Source organism: Halichoerus grypus, chromosome 1 (assembly GCF_964656455.1).
Source record: "Halichoerus grypus chromosome 1, mHalGry1.hap1.1, whole genome shotgun sequence".
Classification (NCBI taxonomy): domain Eukaryota; kingdom Metazoa; phylum Chordata; class Mammalia; order Carnivora; family Phocidae; genus Halichoerus; species Halichoerus grypus.
This window is the reverse complement of record NC_135712.1, coordinates 13,952,920-13,966,188: the sequence shown is the minus strand read 5'-3', so window position 1 is coordinate 13,966,188 and position 13,269 is coordinate 13,952,920. Positions and strand designations below refer to the sequence as shown.

Genomic DNA, 13,269 nt, shown 5'->3' with positions numbered 1-13,269 from the left:
AAAACTGGAAGCAAGCAGAATTTGGTCATCAGACTATAGCTTGAGGATCCTGGATCCATTCTCCAAGCACTCAACTCAGGACAGTGACCAGAAAAGAATCTCTCCAGTAGATTCCAACAAAGCAGACATTTCTCTACTCTGTGTTCTCTATATACTTCTCCTTCTGCCTTGATCACACACCATTCTCCATGTATGTGATTGCGAGTCTGTTTCATGCACTGGGCTGTGAGCACCTTATGGGCAGGCTCGATGTCTCACGTGTTCCTTTGTATCTAGCACTTCTCATAGCACCTGGAACGTAACAGGTACTCAATACCTATTCCCTGAATCGAGTCATATTCCCTGACACCACAGGATTCTGCTGTCCAAGCGTGACATGTCCAAGCAATCCAGGAACAGACACCCCAGCTGCCAAGCCTCCCACTGTCTGATATCACAGCCATGAATATTATTCCCTTGGGATGCTTGACAAAGATCACAGAAAGCAAACTGCACCCATCATCCTGAAGCTGGATTTTGCCCTTTGTCAAAAGCAACTCTTAGTTTATCACACTAAAAAAAGCAGAAAATACTTTATATTCCTGCCATGGCCTCATGGATGTTACTTAATTTATGCATGTCCCAAATGAAAGGAAGCATGCCTCTCCATTAGCGAGGACCAAAAAAAACATATCACCCTTGACTCCTGAGTCTGGAGATCAATGTGCAAGGAACACGTTCCAGCATTTTCCTTCCTCTCTCACCCATCCATCCATGAGGAGGGAAGTTCAATGTCATCTTCCAAATGAGCATTTTGTAACTATACCCTGCACACAGTCTTCGTCTACAATATCTGCATGTTTCTCAGGAAGGCAGCGTCCATAACAGGATGTTGCTGAGGACTACTTTAAATACGTCACTGGAAATCTTAAATAGAAGTGTGTCAGGGATCAAATCTGTGTACAAAAGGAATACAAGAACCACAGGAAATGATGCCTGACTATTCAGATTTGAATGGATCCTAAAGTATAGCTCCGGAGATGTTATCGGAGACAGGCAGGCAGGTAGACAGGTAAGCAAGAAAGAAAGGAAGGACAGAAGAGAAGGAGGGAGGAGGGAGGAAAGAGGGGAGAGAGGACACCAAGGGTATAACTCAGGCTGGTTCAGCCCTTCCCCCCGCCACCCTGACCCATCCTGGCCCTTATAGGGGTACTAGACAGTACTCTGGGGTTATAGATACTTAAGTATGAAGAGCAAATAGGGCCCAAAACTTAGACACGGCTGACACCACTTTTCTATTCAAGGTCCATCGGTCACTGCTAGATTTGAATCAAATTGCACAAAGACTTAGTTTCCTAGTCAACATAATGGAACTAGAAGTTCCTGGCAGGCAGACCAAAATCACATAATGGCATTTCTTAATTCATCAGTTATCCATTTTAAATGGTATGTGTATTCTTTTTCTTTGTGAAGGAATTTCCATAGCAACTAAACCTGAATACCTCGGTATTCAATCCAAGCTTACCTGCCCAATGAATTTGGCAAGAATGGTCTCTTCTTACTAAAGGCACAGTGTGGTTGCGAGGAGCCAGGAAACCTGACAGGTCTCACACATTCTTCTTAGGCTAATAGACAACCAAGACGCATCCACTTGCTTCCCCGCAAAGGCTGCAACCTCCCATCATTCATCACATCGCAGCCATAGATCAGCTCACCGTTCATGTTATTTACACATTTATCCTTTGGCACCCCTATGGGCCACTGTATGACAATATTTTACTTCAAAGGACATCTTCACATGAGTCATATTATCAATATAACTTTACTGGTCATTTGACTTCTCTAAACCGCTGCAGGGACCACAAATAGGATGCCCAAGGAACAGAATCAGAAGCTGAGTCCCAGTGAATCGATGTGTGAGATCCACAAACAGCCGACCTATATATACATTTCTACAGCAGGATCATCTTGGTATACTGCATGCAAAGATTCCTATTAAAATAATTAACGTTGAGGGGCGCCTGGGTGGCTCAGTCGTTAAGCGTCTGCCTTCGGCTCAGTTCATGATCCCAGGGTCCTGGGATCGAGCCCCGCATCGGGCTCCCTGCTCCGCGGGAAGCCTGCTTCTCCCTCTCCCACTCCCCCTGCTTGTGTTCCCTCTCTCGCTGTGTCTCTGTCAAATAAATAAATAAAATCTTTAAAAATAATCATTATAATTAATGTTGAAACATTTTACTCGAATTCAAACTTAATGGCGTCACTTTAAAGGAACTTGAAACAACCTGATGGTAAGTTGACAAAAGAAATTCACCAGTTTTGGGGCACCTGGGTGGCTCAGTCGTTAAGCATCTGCCTTCGGCTCAGGTCATGATCCCAGAGTCCTGGGATCGAGCCCCGCATCGGGCTCCCTGCTCAGCAGGAAGCCTGCTTCTCCCTCTCCCACTCCCCCTGCTTGTGTTCCCTCTCTCGCTGTGTCTCTCTCTGTCAAATAAATAAAATCTTTAAAAAAAATAAAAAATAAATAAAAAATAAAATAAAAAAGAAATTCACCAGTTTTTTAACTTCCTGAAAGATTTTAAGGGAAAACATTTAAGGTTGATATTAGTAACTCTCTACTTTGTTTCTTAGGCTCCATTCTTTAAAGACCATTAACATTTCAAAATAATTGATCCTAAGCGGTCCAAATAACCTTTCCTAAAATTCCAGGTGAATCATTTCTGCAATGGGTTACTGTTTGGAGTTCCACAAATTCTTCATTTGAGCTGAGCCACATACACACCATGTTTAATTAGGGTGCCACAGTGGGCCTTGATTTCAAGTCCAAAATATCCCAATCCAAAATGATTCAGTAGGCTTTCCTGTTTGCTACCAGGAGTTTGAAAAGCTAAAAATAGCAACGAGGTTTTTACATCACGAGGCAGCATGCACCACTTCGGGAAAGCATCCAAGCTTCAAACAGATCCATGAACAGATCCCAAAAGCCAGCTATAGGCTGACAAGATCTTAGATCTGGTCATCCCCACTCTACTTTTATCTGTAAAGGCAAAAGGACATTAGGCACACATTTAACAGTATCATATTATCAGGAGAAAATCTTTGTAAAACAGAGACTTATACACTATGCAGTTTCAGGAGGAGGATAAGAAAAAAGCTGCTAAAATTCAAGTGTCTAGACTCCTCTACGCTATAAAACTAAAAATCTTTAAAAATCTTTAAAAATAAAGATATTAAATGAGTATATAAAGTTTGAATAAATCCACAGAGATTCAATCAGCAAAATCCAGAATATGGGAAACTTTACAGGTCAGAGACTTAAGGCTCTTCAACTAATAAAGTAAAAGGGGAAAAAAGAGAGGGTAGTGGGGAACCTATTGATTATGTAACACTTAAAGAAACATATCTATCAGTTGCAACATGTGGGTGTTATTTGGATCAAGACTCAAAAAGATAAGCTGTTAAAAAAACTGTAAGACAAGAGGGTAAATTTGAAAACTGACTGTATATTTTATAATATTAAGGAGTTACGGTCAATTTTTTTTATGTTCTTACCTTTTCATGACATATACTGATATATTTATAGATGAGATAATACAGTGTCTGGGATTTGCATCAAGACAATCTAGGGTGTGTGTGTGTGTGTGTGTGTGTGTGTGTGTGTGTTGGTTGTAGATAAAAGCAGATTGGCCATGGGTTGATAATCACTGAAGCAAGGTAATGGGTATATAAGAGTTTGTATGAAGGTTCACTATATTATTCTTGGCACTTATAAATATTTGAAATTATCCATAATAAAAAGGTTCTTAAAAATTGGTATGTACAAGAAATACTGTGGTCTGTATGCCCAGAAAAGGCCTGAGGGTGGCCTGAGGGTGTGTGTGGCCTGCAGACATATTTTGTTTGGATGGTGGGACTGCTTTAAAAAAAATGTGGTGTTTTTTTTTTTCCTTTTTGATCCAACACTTAAAAATAAGAAGATTTCACATAAAAATCAGGATTTCCAACTTCTCTTGGAAAGTAGAAAGGTCTGGCAATGCTGGACCATAGCAACAAGCCCTGAAGTATGGCCTGCCACCACCCTTTGCCTCCCTGGCATTCATTCACGGATATGGCCCCCCTGGTCTGTGATCATCTGAGTTTGGCCCCCAGTGGACAGGGCTCCTCAGAGCAGTAAGCGAGCGCCAACACGAGAGCCAGAGTGTCCAGAATTAACATGTTCCACTATCAGCCCAAACCACTAGAGCTTTGTTTTCTGAACAGTAACCAAAAGTTCCTCAAGACAAGCACTTGGACAGTTTTAGTTTATATTACACAAAGGAGTGATTGGAAACACATGGAGAGTGAAGACACTGCAAAAGAAAACTCTAGAGTTCTTGTAGCTGATTTGGCTTGGGACCTCTGGCCAGCTCTGCTGCCTTTCCTAATCACAGGCAACAGGACTGACTTCTGTCCTACTCCAAACTCCCAGTGTGCAGACAGGAAGGAGCTGAGAGGTCTTTTAGTTCCTCCCCTGCCCCCTCATCTTACAGCCGAGGGTCAGGCCAATGGGAGTTGGGTAACTCATCTACCCATTTTCTAGGGTTCAACAGAGGAAGGGATGGGGGTGAAAACGTAGCATGAGACCCACTCCAGATACTGGACAACAATCTGCTCCTGCGTGTTTTTCGTCCTTGTAAAATACCTTTCTCGTACAATGTTTCTCTAGAAAGATAGGCTTTGAACCTTGAATAGAACCTTGAAGCGCCTGGGTTCTAACATTCCTGTTTAACTGACCCCTCTATGTGGAATGACTGTTCGCAAGATCTCCAAACACCTGACCAACGTTCCTCACTTGTACAACACTTGTTGTCTTCTCATCATACAACAAAACAAATAAGGTCCATCTTTCTAACTCCTCAGGTTCTCTGAAGACTTGGATCCTAGGTTCTCTACAACAGCTCTCAGATTCATTCACTCCTTGGACCCAGCTCCACCAAGCTGAGTCAAAGGAAGTTCTCAGAGTCCTACAGTGACTGCCATATTCTCAAATCCAGCCCTCTGTGACCTTGGGTACTTCGCAAAGTGAACTGACCCAGTTAACAACACTCTATTGTTGACATTTAATTAATTCAATGCAGGCACGTCAAAAGAAGAAAAAACAACCCTGGGCAATATATGAGATATGACCGTGGCATACAAGTCGTACCCCCAACACTCCAGTGGGGAGCTCTTGTCAACCTCTGGTGACACCTCACGTGCTGGAGCACCTCACTCACTTTCTCACAACTTCCACATACCTGAAGGTAGCAACACTTTTCTCCCATCCAAGGTCTAGAAGGCACCACAGCAAGGCCTGGCTGGGGTTCCTCAGCCTCCTCAGCATCTGCACATGAAAAAAGCCTTTAGGACCAATCATCAGTGGTTATACTACATTAGTCTGATAAAGGCACAGATCAGGACTCCTCCTTCATTCCTCACCGTTGCGAGGTGACAAGGTTTGAAGTGAATCCCCAGCAGGAAACATGGAGGCTCTGAGGCTTTACAGGAACATCTATGGCCAAGCCCCGCTCAGCCAGAACCTGAGAACCATTGAGCGCTGTGGAAATCAGCCACGGGAACCCGTCCGGCAAGGGAGGACAAAAGTCTAAACTGGGACAGCTGCCACAGATGAAGGGGAGGGGCTTGGGAGGCTAGGTAGCTAGAGACACCACCGCAAACCCAGATGACATGATATAAACCAACCTTTATTCTGTTCATACAATAATATTTCTTGGGCACCTAACATGGGACAGGTACTATGCCAAACACCGAGGATACAGTAAGGACCAGAAGAGAACAAGGAGAAGACACACAAAGAGAAGCAGGATGATGTTGGGATTCTGTTGCTGTCATTTTGAAAGGGAGAAGTGGGGATGAGAAGAGTAACCTCATTCAGAGAGACGTTAGGTTTGAGGGGAAGTCTAATGGGCAGAAGAAACTTGGGATGATTCAAGAAAATGACCCGATGTAGATATTCCTCTACATAAATGTGCTTACCACTCTCCTGTCTTTTAAAATAAAAGCCCCGGGGCGCCTGGGTGGCTCAGTCGGTTAAGCGGTTGACTCCTGATTTCCACTGAGGTCATGATCTCAGGGTCTTGAGATCGAGCTCCGTGTCGGGCTTTGCTCTGAGTGTGGAGGCCGCTTGGGATTCTCTCTCTCCCTCTGCCCCTCCCCCTGCTCACATGTATGCGCTTGCTCTCTCTAAAATAACTAAATAAATCTTTTTAAAAAAATAAACAAATAAAATAAAAGCCCCTTCTTTGGTCCTACAATCCCTCTAGTTATTGCTCGTCCCCTGCCCCCTGAAAATCACAGTCATAGAAGCAACAGCTCCTTCTAGATGCTTTTGCTCTTCTCACTAGTGCATAATCCCAGCCAAAATCACCAGACACCACCCCAGTGATCACTCTGAAAAGTCTTCACCTTCCTCAATATCTGCATGGCACCTGAAACCCATAGCCATGCCCTTCCTTCGGGGAAAGCCTCTTCATTGGAACTCTGTAGCAATTACTGGAAATTTCATGTGAGCTTCGGCCCTGATATGATCAGTGCTTGGCACACTGGAAGAACATCAACACTGGATGTAGAGCCCATTCCTCCCGAAATGCATAGTGAGTGGTCAGTCGGCACAGCTGGCTGCCATAAATCATATACTGGGTGCTGATAAGAAGATGGGAAATGAACGCTGCATAGACAATAAAAATTATGTCCACTACCAGGTTCTACGTTTTCTCTCCTATAGCTGGGACCATTTCTTCTCAAACTCCGCTTAGCTCCCTTTCTTTGTGCCACCTTGGACACCTTGTGTACAGAATAGTCCCTATGCATGCCCACTGGAGCCCCCTCCTCTTACTACACTGACAGCTTCTAAGGACCTTCTGTAACGTCACATGCACACCCTATTCCTCACTCAGAACCCAGGAGTCTGATATACCCCTGAAACTGATCAGAATTCAGGGTGGAAAAGGGGATGTATCAAAATGGAGAATAGAGGGGCACCTGGCTGGTCCAGCTGGTACAGCATGCAACTCTTGATCTCTGGGTCGTGAGTTCAAGCCCCACGCTGGGTGTAGAGATTACTTAAATAAATAAAACTTTTTTAAAAAAATGAGAATAGGAAGCTAAGCAGTGGAGCCTACTTAAAGAAAAGAAAAGAAAAGGAAGGAAGGAAGGAAGGGAGAAAGGAAGGAAGGTAGGAAGGAGTGAGCCACATATTTGGGGTGCCTGGCTGGCTCAGTTGGAAGAGCATGTGATTCTTGACTTTGGGTCATGAGTTCAAGCACCATGTGCGGTGTAGAGATTACTTATATAAATAAAACTTGTTTTTTTTAAATGGGAGAGTAGGGAACTAAAGCAGTGTATCTAGGACATTCTGATACAGGTTCTGCGTGTCCCACCCATCCCTCTGCCTCCGTCAAGAGAAGCCCATCCTGGCAAACACCATCGGGCAGGAAGGAAAACATCAAGTTCTCGGCAGAGGGAAATTTTTCCCCAAAGTAACATGGGACAAGATTTGATTCCCAGAATTTGTACATTCAACTTCTAGGACCAAAGTTACCACCAGCCAACTAATAATTTTGGAATTTATTTTTCAAGAAAAACAATTATTCATTATTCCTCTGGCCATTAAATTATTTTAAATGTATCTTATGCTCCCACCCATACCCCCTAAAAAAAAAAAAGACTAAGATTCTATTTTAAACCATTAAAAATGAAGTTTAGCCGAGGTTTAAGAGGTAAGGAGGAGCAGGGAGCAACTTAGCAAAAAATGCCAAAGAAAGGGCAAAATTTCTGGCCTTCAGAAAACCATGGTCTATACTTTATAATCAGTGCAATAGATGCTTTCATGTTTGACCCTGAATGAGAATTCTGTTTTCTATGCAAGCAGAGAAATGTGCCCACTTTTGAACTCTTAATTTTGGTTCTTTATTCTTTATATTCTTCACTACTAAGTAATATTCTTTTTTTTTAAAGATTTTATTTATTTATTTATTTGACAGAGAGAGACACAGCGAGAGACGGAACACAAGCAGGGGGCGTGGGAGAGGGAGAAGCAGGCTTCCCGTGGAGCAGGGAGCCCGATGCGGGGCTCGATCCCAGGACCCTGGGATCATGACCTGAGCCGAAGGCAGATGCTTAACGACTGGGCCACCCAGGTGCCCCACTAAATAATATTCTAAGAAGCATATAATTTGGGGTTGAATTTAACATTTCAGAAAAACAAACTATCAGAAAGTCAATGTTTAATAGAAAAAGTGACTTCAGTCACCGCCAACAGACTAAAAACCACTAACATACATGATCATCTGTATCTGGGAAATCGAGGTATTTGTGTGCAAAACTGTACATCATTGGTGCATATATCTGTCCATACCTCCATATATTACCCATCTGTATGTCCAAATAATAAAGAAGAAGAAAGAATGGGAAAAAATACCGAAGTCTGAGCATGACTTTTAATAGTAGGTAAATAGGCAATTATATCCCCTTCCTCATATTTTTCTGGTTTTTCAAACTTGCCGCCGTGATCACTCATGCATAGTAAAGGAAAAATGAATGACTTTATCTTTTATCAGATATAAGAAGACTTCCGTGTTTACAATGGGCATTCATCTCCTTATGTCAAAAACAAAAACAAAAAAACCAAACCAAACCAAACCAAAAACAAACAAACAAAAAACACCAGACACTAAATATCTCAAGTTTCACACAACCTCTGGTACCAAAATAACCCCAACAGTCAAAAAAGAAAAACTCCACTTCGTTGCTAAAGTAAATCTGTTTACCAAGAGTAAAAAGAAAAGAAAGCCATTTTGTAATGACATGGCGATCTGCATCCTTCAAGTATCTTTCAGTTTTATAATGGAATTGTAATCATCTGTCTCATAAATTGCAATGTCACATCCTTCCCGTTGTCGTCTTTTTTTTTTTTAGCTCTCTTGTTCTCTATTTCCCTAACTGTGCTTCCCCCATAGAGCGAACACGCGCAGCACGCACAGATGTGCACACTCACGCGTGACACACACAGGTGCGTGCTCACGCACAATTCCTGACTCACGCGTCCGAGTCTCTGTCCCCAAGCCCCCGGTGCTCTTGGAGGGCGTCGCACTTCCTTGCCTGAAGTCCAGTGGATGCAGGGTAACCACGCCTCCTGCACGCTCACTTCGTCATTTTTTCACGGGAAAGGCCATACAGTGTTTAAAGCAAACTCCTGATTATGCACGCTCATGAAGGCAAACACCGGAGCAGATGCGTGTTTGGCACAAGATTTCCCTAATTGCATTTTGCTTAGGCTACCGTCAAAATTAGTTAGTGTTCCCCCAACATGCACACAGCATAAGGAGGACGCAACAACTGGAAGGCTTTCTGGGCAGAAATAGAAAATAGGCCTAAATAAGACAGAAGGGACATTTTCCGGATTTGCAACTCTGAGGGTTGTTCACGTAAAAGACAATCTATGCCCAAGCACGTACGTACACCTCACTCACACAGGTGCCATCTGCAGACGACTCGCCGATGTGGCCCAATTACAAAGCCTAAATGCTGACTAACGTCACGATCAAATGGTAGGCAGAGTACAGGGGAAATCTAGGGCACCTTCTATATCCATAATACCCTGGATGAAGGGGTAAGTAATACAGCCCCAACTAGGAAGCACAAAATTATAGGCAACTGCTGTTTCTAAGACTTAAACAGTCTTTTCTTAGATGAATTTAAAAGATGCCTCTCTGTAATTCCCATCTGCTAGAGAAACCAGACCAATCTCTACCTTTCTGCACACTAGCCCTTCAAACAGCAGAAGGAAGCGGTCTTATCTTCCCTTTATTGTTCCGGCCGCCAGGTGAAGGTGCTACCCATGGGTAGGTTTCCTATTACCATTTTGGTTCTGCTCCTCTGATTATTCCACTTTCTCAAAGTCTTCCTTGAAATGGCAGTCAGGGAGCTCGATACAGTCCTCAAGTGCTGGCTGACTGGATGGACGTCCAGTGGGACCAGGACACACTGCTTCCCTTAGCCCATGAATGGGTTCACTTATTTCTACGGACCAACATCATCATGCCTTCTGACACGCATTGCTAGAGGTCCTACCTTCCCCATTCGAGATGTACACAACACTCTCTTCTACTTTCTTGTTCTCCCCCAAACTCATGTAGGACACTACATTCTGCTTTTTAAGTATTGTGTGACAGGTTTCTCTGCCTGCCATCCTGGGCTGCTGAGGTTATTCAGAGTTTGTACCGAAAGCCCCACAGGTCTCCCATCCTGATGTGACATTCAAGTTCAGAAACTTTGGGCAGCCACATTTTGGGCAGTGTCAATTCCGGAACAAGAGAAAAATAACTTAAGGCTGCAGGAGATGGGGCACCTGGGTGGCTCAATCGGTTAAGTATTCAACTCTTGAGCTCAGCTCAGGTCTTGATCTCAGGGTCATGAGTTCAAGCCCCATGCTGGGCTCCACGCTGGGCATGAAGCTTACTTAAGAAAAAATAAATAAAATAAAATAAAATAAAATAAAATCCTGCAGGAGAGAGAATGACACAGATTAACAAAGACAAGAGGAACCAAGCAGACCAGGGAATCCCAAATTGTGATGGCCTTCCCAACAGGCACAATTTCTAGACAGATACATAACTATGAATGATGTCTAGGAGGCATTCTGTATCTTTATAAAAATTAACAGCAACCTCTTTTTTTTAAAGATTTATTTATTTGAGAGAGAGAGAGAGAGAGAGAGCAGGAATGGGAGAGGGAGAGGGAGGGAAAGAATCTCAAGCAGACTCTATGCTGAGTGGGGAGCCCGATGTGGAGCCCGGTCCCAGAACCCTGAGATCATGACCTGAGCCGAAATCAAGAGTCAGATGCCTAACGAACTGTGCCAGCCAGGTGCCCTGACAGCAACCTCTTTAAAACCCAAAAACAAACACATACACAAAAAAACTTATGTGATCTGGAGTCAGTTTCTGTTGTTTACAAACCAGAGTCCTAGAAACACAGAAACTGTATTCTCCTATAAAAAGTGAGTGTCCCGTGTAAATCACCATTGCTAGCTATTCTTTAGGTATTGAGCAATTTGTGGGGTAAACTATACATCCTCCCAGTTTGGTACTGATCCATTAACACTCTTTTTGTGTGTTCCAACCAGCTTCGAATCAACCTACACGTATCTTATGCTTTTCCCAAGACATTTTAACTTTTTAACCCTCAAGACTTTTTTTTTTTCAAGTTTTATTTAATTATTTGAGAGAGAGCACGAGCGGGGGGTGCAGGGGGCAGAGGGAGAAGCAGACTCCCCACTGAGCAGGGAGCCCACACAGGGCTCAATCTTGCGACTCCGGGATCATGACCTGAGCGGAAGGCAGTCGCTTAACCGACTGAGCCACTCAGGCGCCCCAACCCTCAAGACTTTTACTGTTTTACCCTCATCTTTAGTTGGCTTCCCCTAATCCCCAATGCCTGTCCTTCTCCCACACGTGTGTTCAGCCATACAATCCAGCCAACACATTACCTAATACATTAATGAAGTAATGAATAATTTTTGCTTCCAACACACTGTGCCGTGCCCTTAGCCAAAGATTCACAAAGGGTGGACTTGAGGCAAGTTACATCCGACTCCAGCCTCGACTCTGGGTTGGTAAGAATTAAGGAGTTGAGAAAAATTTCGCCAGTGGCACAGGCGTGCCTTACTTCAGAAAGTGCACACGGACAAAATCTACACTTAAAAGTCAGTTTCACATGAAAAGATGCACGCTAACAGCAATAGCCATTCGGGAAACAAAAATCAAGATCACAACTGGATACTACCTCACGCCCACTAGAATACCTGTCATCAAAAAGAGAAATAATGGGTGCAACCTGGGTGGCTCAGTTGGTTGGACATCTGCCTTCGGCTCGGGTCATGATCCCTGGGACCTGGGATCGAGCCCCGCATCGGGCTCCCTGCTCAGCAGGAAGCCTGCTTCTCCCTCTGCCTGCCGCTCCCCCTGCTTGTGCACTCGCTCTCTCTCTCCCTCTCTCTGTCAAATAAACAAATATAATCTTTAAAAACAAAAAAACAAAAAGAGAGATAACAAGTGTTAGCCACGATGTGAAGAAACAAGAACCTTCCTGTCACCGGTAGGAATGTAAAAAGGTACAGCTGCTTTGGAAAACAGTCTGGTAGTTACTAGAAACAGTCAGCCTAGAGTCACCATACAACCCAGCGATTTCATTCCTAAGGAAATGAGAGCACACGTCCACACGAAAGCCTGCACATGGATGTATCACGGCAGTATTATTTGTAATAACTGAGGGGTAGAAATAACCCAAATGTCCATCAACTGATGAATGGATAAATAAAATACAGTATATCTATACAGTGTAATACTATTTGGCAACAAAAAGAAATGAAGTGCGGATACATGTTACAACATAGACGAAACCTGAAAATATTATGCTAAGTGAAAGAAGTTAGTTACAAAAGACCCTATATTGTATAAATCCATTTATATAAAAAAGTCCAGAACAGGCAATCTGGAGGCAAATTAAGTTAATGGTTGCCGGGGGCTGGGGATGGGGTAGGGATGGCTGGGGAGAAACAAGAAGACGAGGGTAATGGGTATAGAGTTTCATTTGTTCTAAAAGTGATTGTGAGGATAGTTGTAAAATTCTGTGAATATACTAAACACTACTGAAATGTTTACTTTCTTTTTTCTTTTTAAGATTTTATTTATTTATTTGACAGAGAGAGACACAGCGAGAGAGGGAACACAAGCAGGGGGAGCAGGAGAGGGAGAAGCAGGCTTCCCGCGGAGCAGGGAGCCTGATGTGGGGCTCGATCCTAGGACCCTGGGATCATGATCCGAACCAAAGGCAGACGCCCAACGACTGAGCCACCCAGACGCCCCAAAATGTTTACTTTCAATGGATGAATTGTATGATATGTGAGTTATAGCTCACTAAACTTGTTTAAAAGAAAAAGTCCATCAGAATATGATCAATCCCATTGCCAATTGTGGTATAAAGAAAAGAAATGTGGGCGCCTGGGTGGCTCAGTCGTTAAGCGTCTGCCTTCGGCTCAGGTCATGATCCCAGGGTCCTGGGATCGAGTCCCACATCGGGCTTCCTGCTTGGCAGGAAGCCTGCTTCTCCCTCTCCCACTCCCCCTGCTTGTGTTCCTGCTCTCGCTATCTCTCTCTCTCTGTCAAATAAATAAATAAATAAAATCTTTAAAAAAAAAAAAAAAAGAAAGAAAAGAAAAGAAATGTACTTGGTACGCTAGTTTTTCTAGTTCAT

The 13,269-nt window shown here is 43.4% G+C and overlaps 1 protein-coding gene across 9 annotated transcripts in view; it reads right to left on the bottom strand.

The window, feature by feature from the left end:
• Nucleotides 1-13,269, bottom strand: part of TIAM1 (TIAM Rac1 associated GEF 1) — a 373,738-nt gene that overhangs the window by 214,360 nt on the left and 146,109 nt on the right. For 5 of the 9 annotated variants that reach the window (XM_078053766.1, XM_078054151.1, XM_078053826.1 and 2 more), the window contains one exon: nucleotides 5,253-5,338. The exons of the other annotated variants lie outside the window; for them this stretch is intronic. The gene's annotated coding sequence lies outside the window, so the exon portion shown is untranslated. The remainder of the gene's footprint in view (nucleotides 1-5,252; nucleotides 5,339-13,269) is intronic. 9 annotated transcript variants of the gene reach the window in all.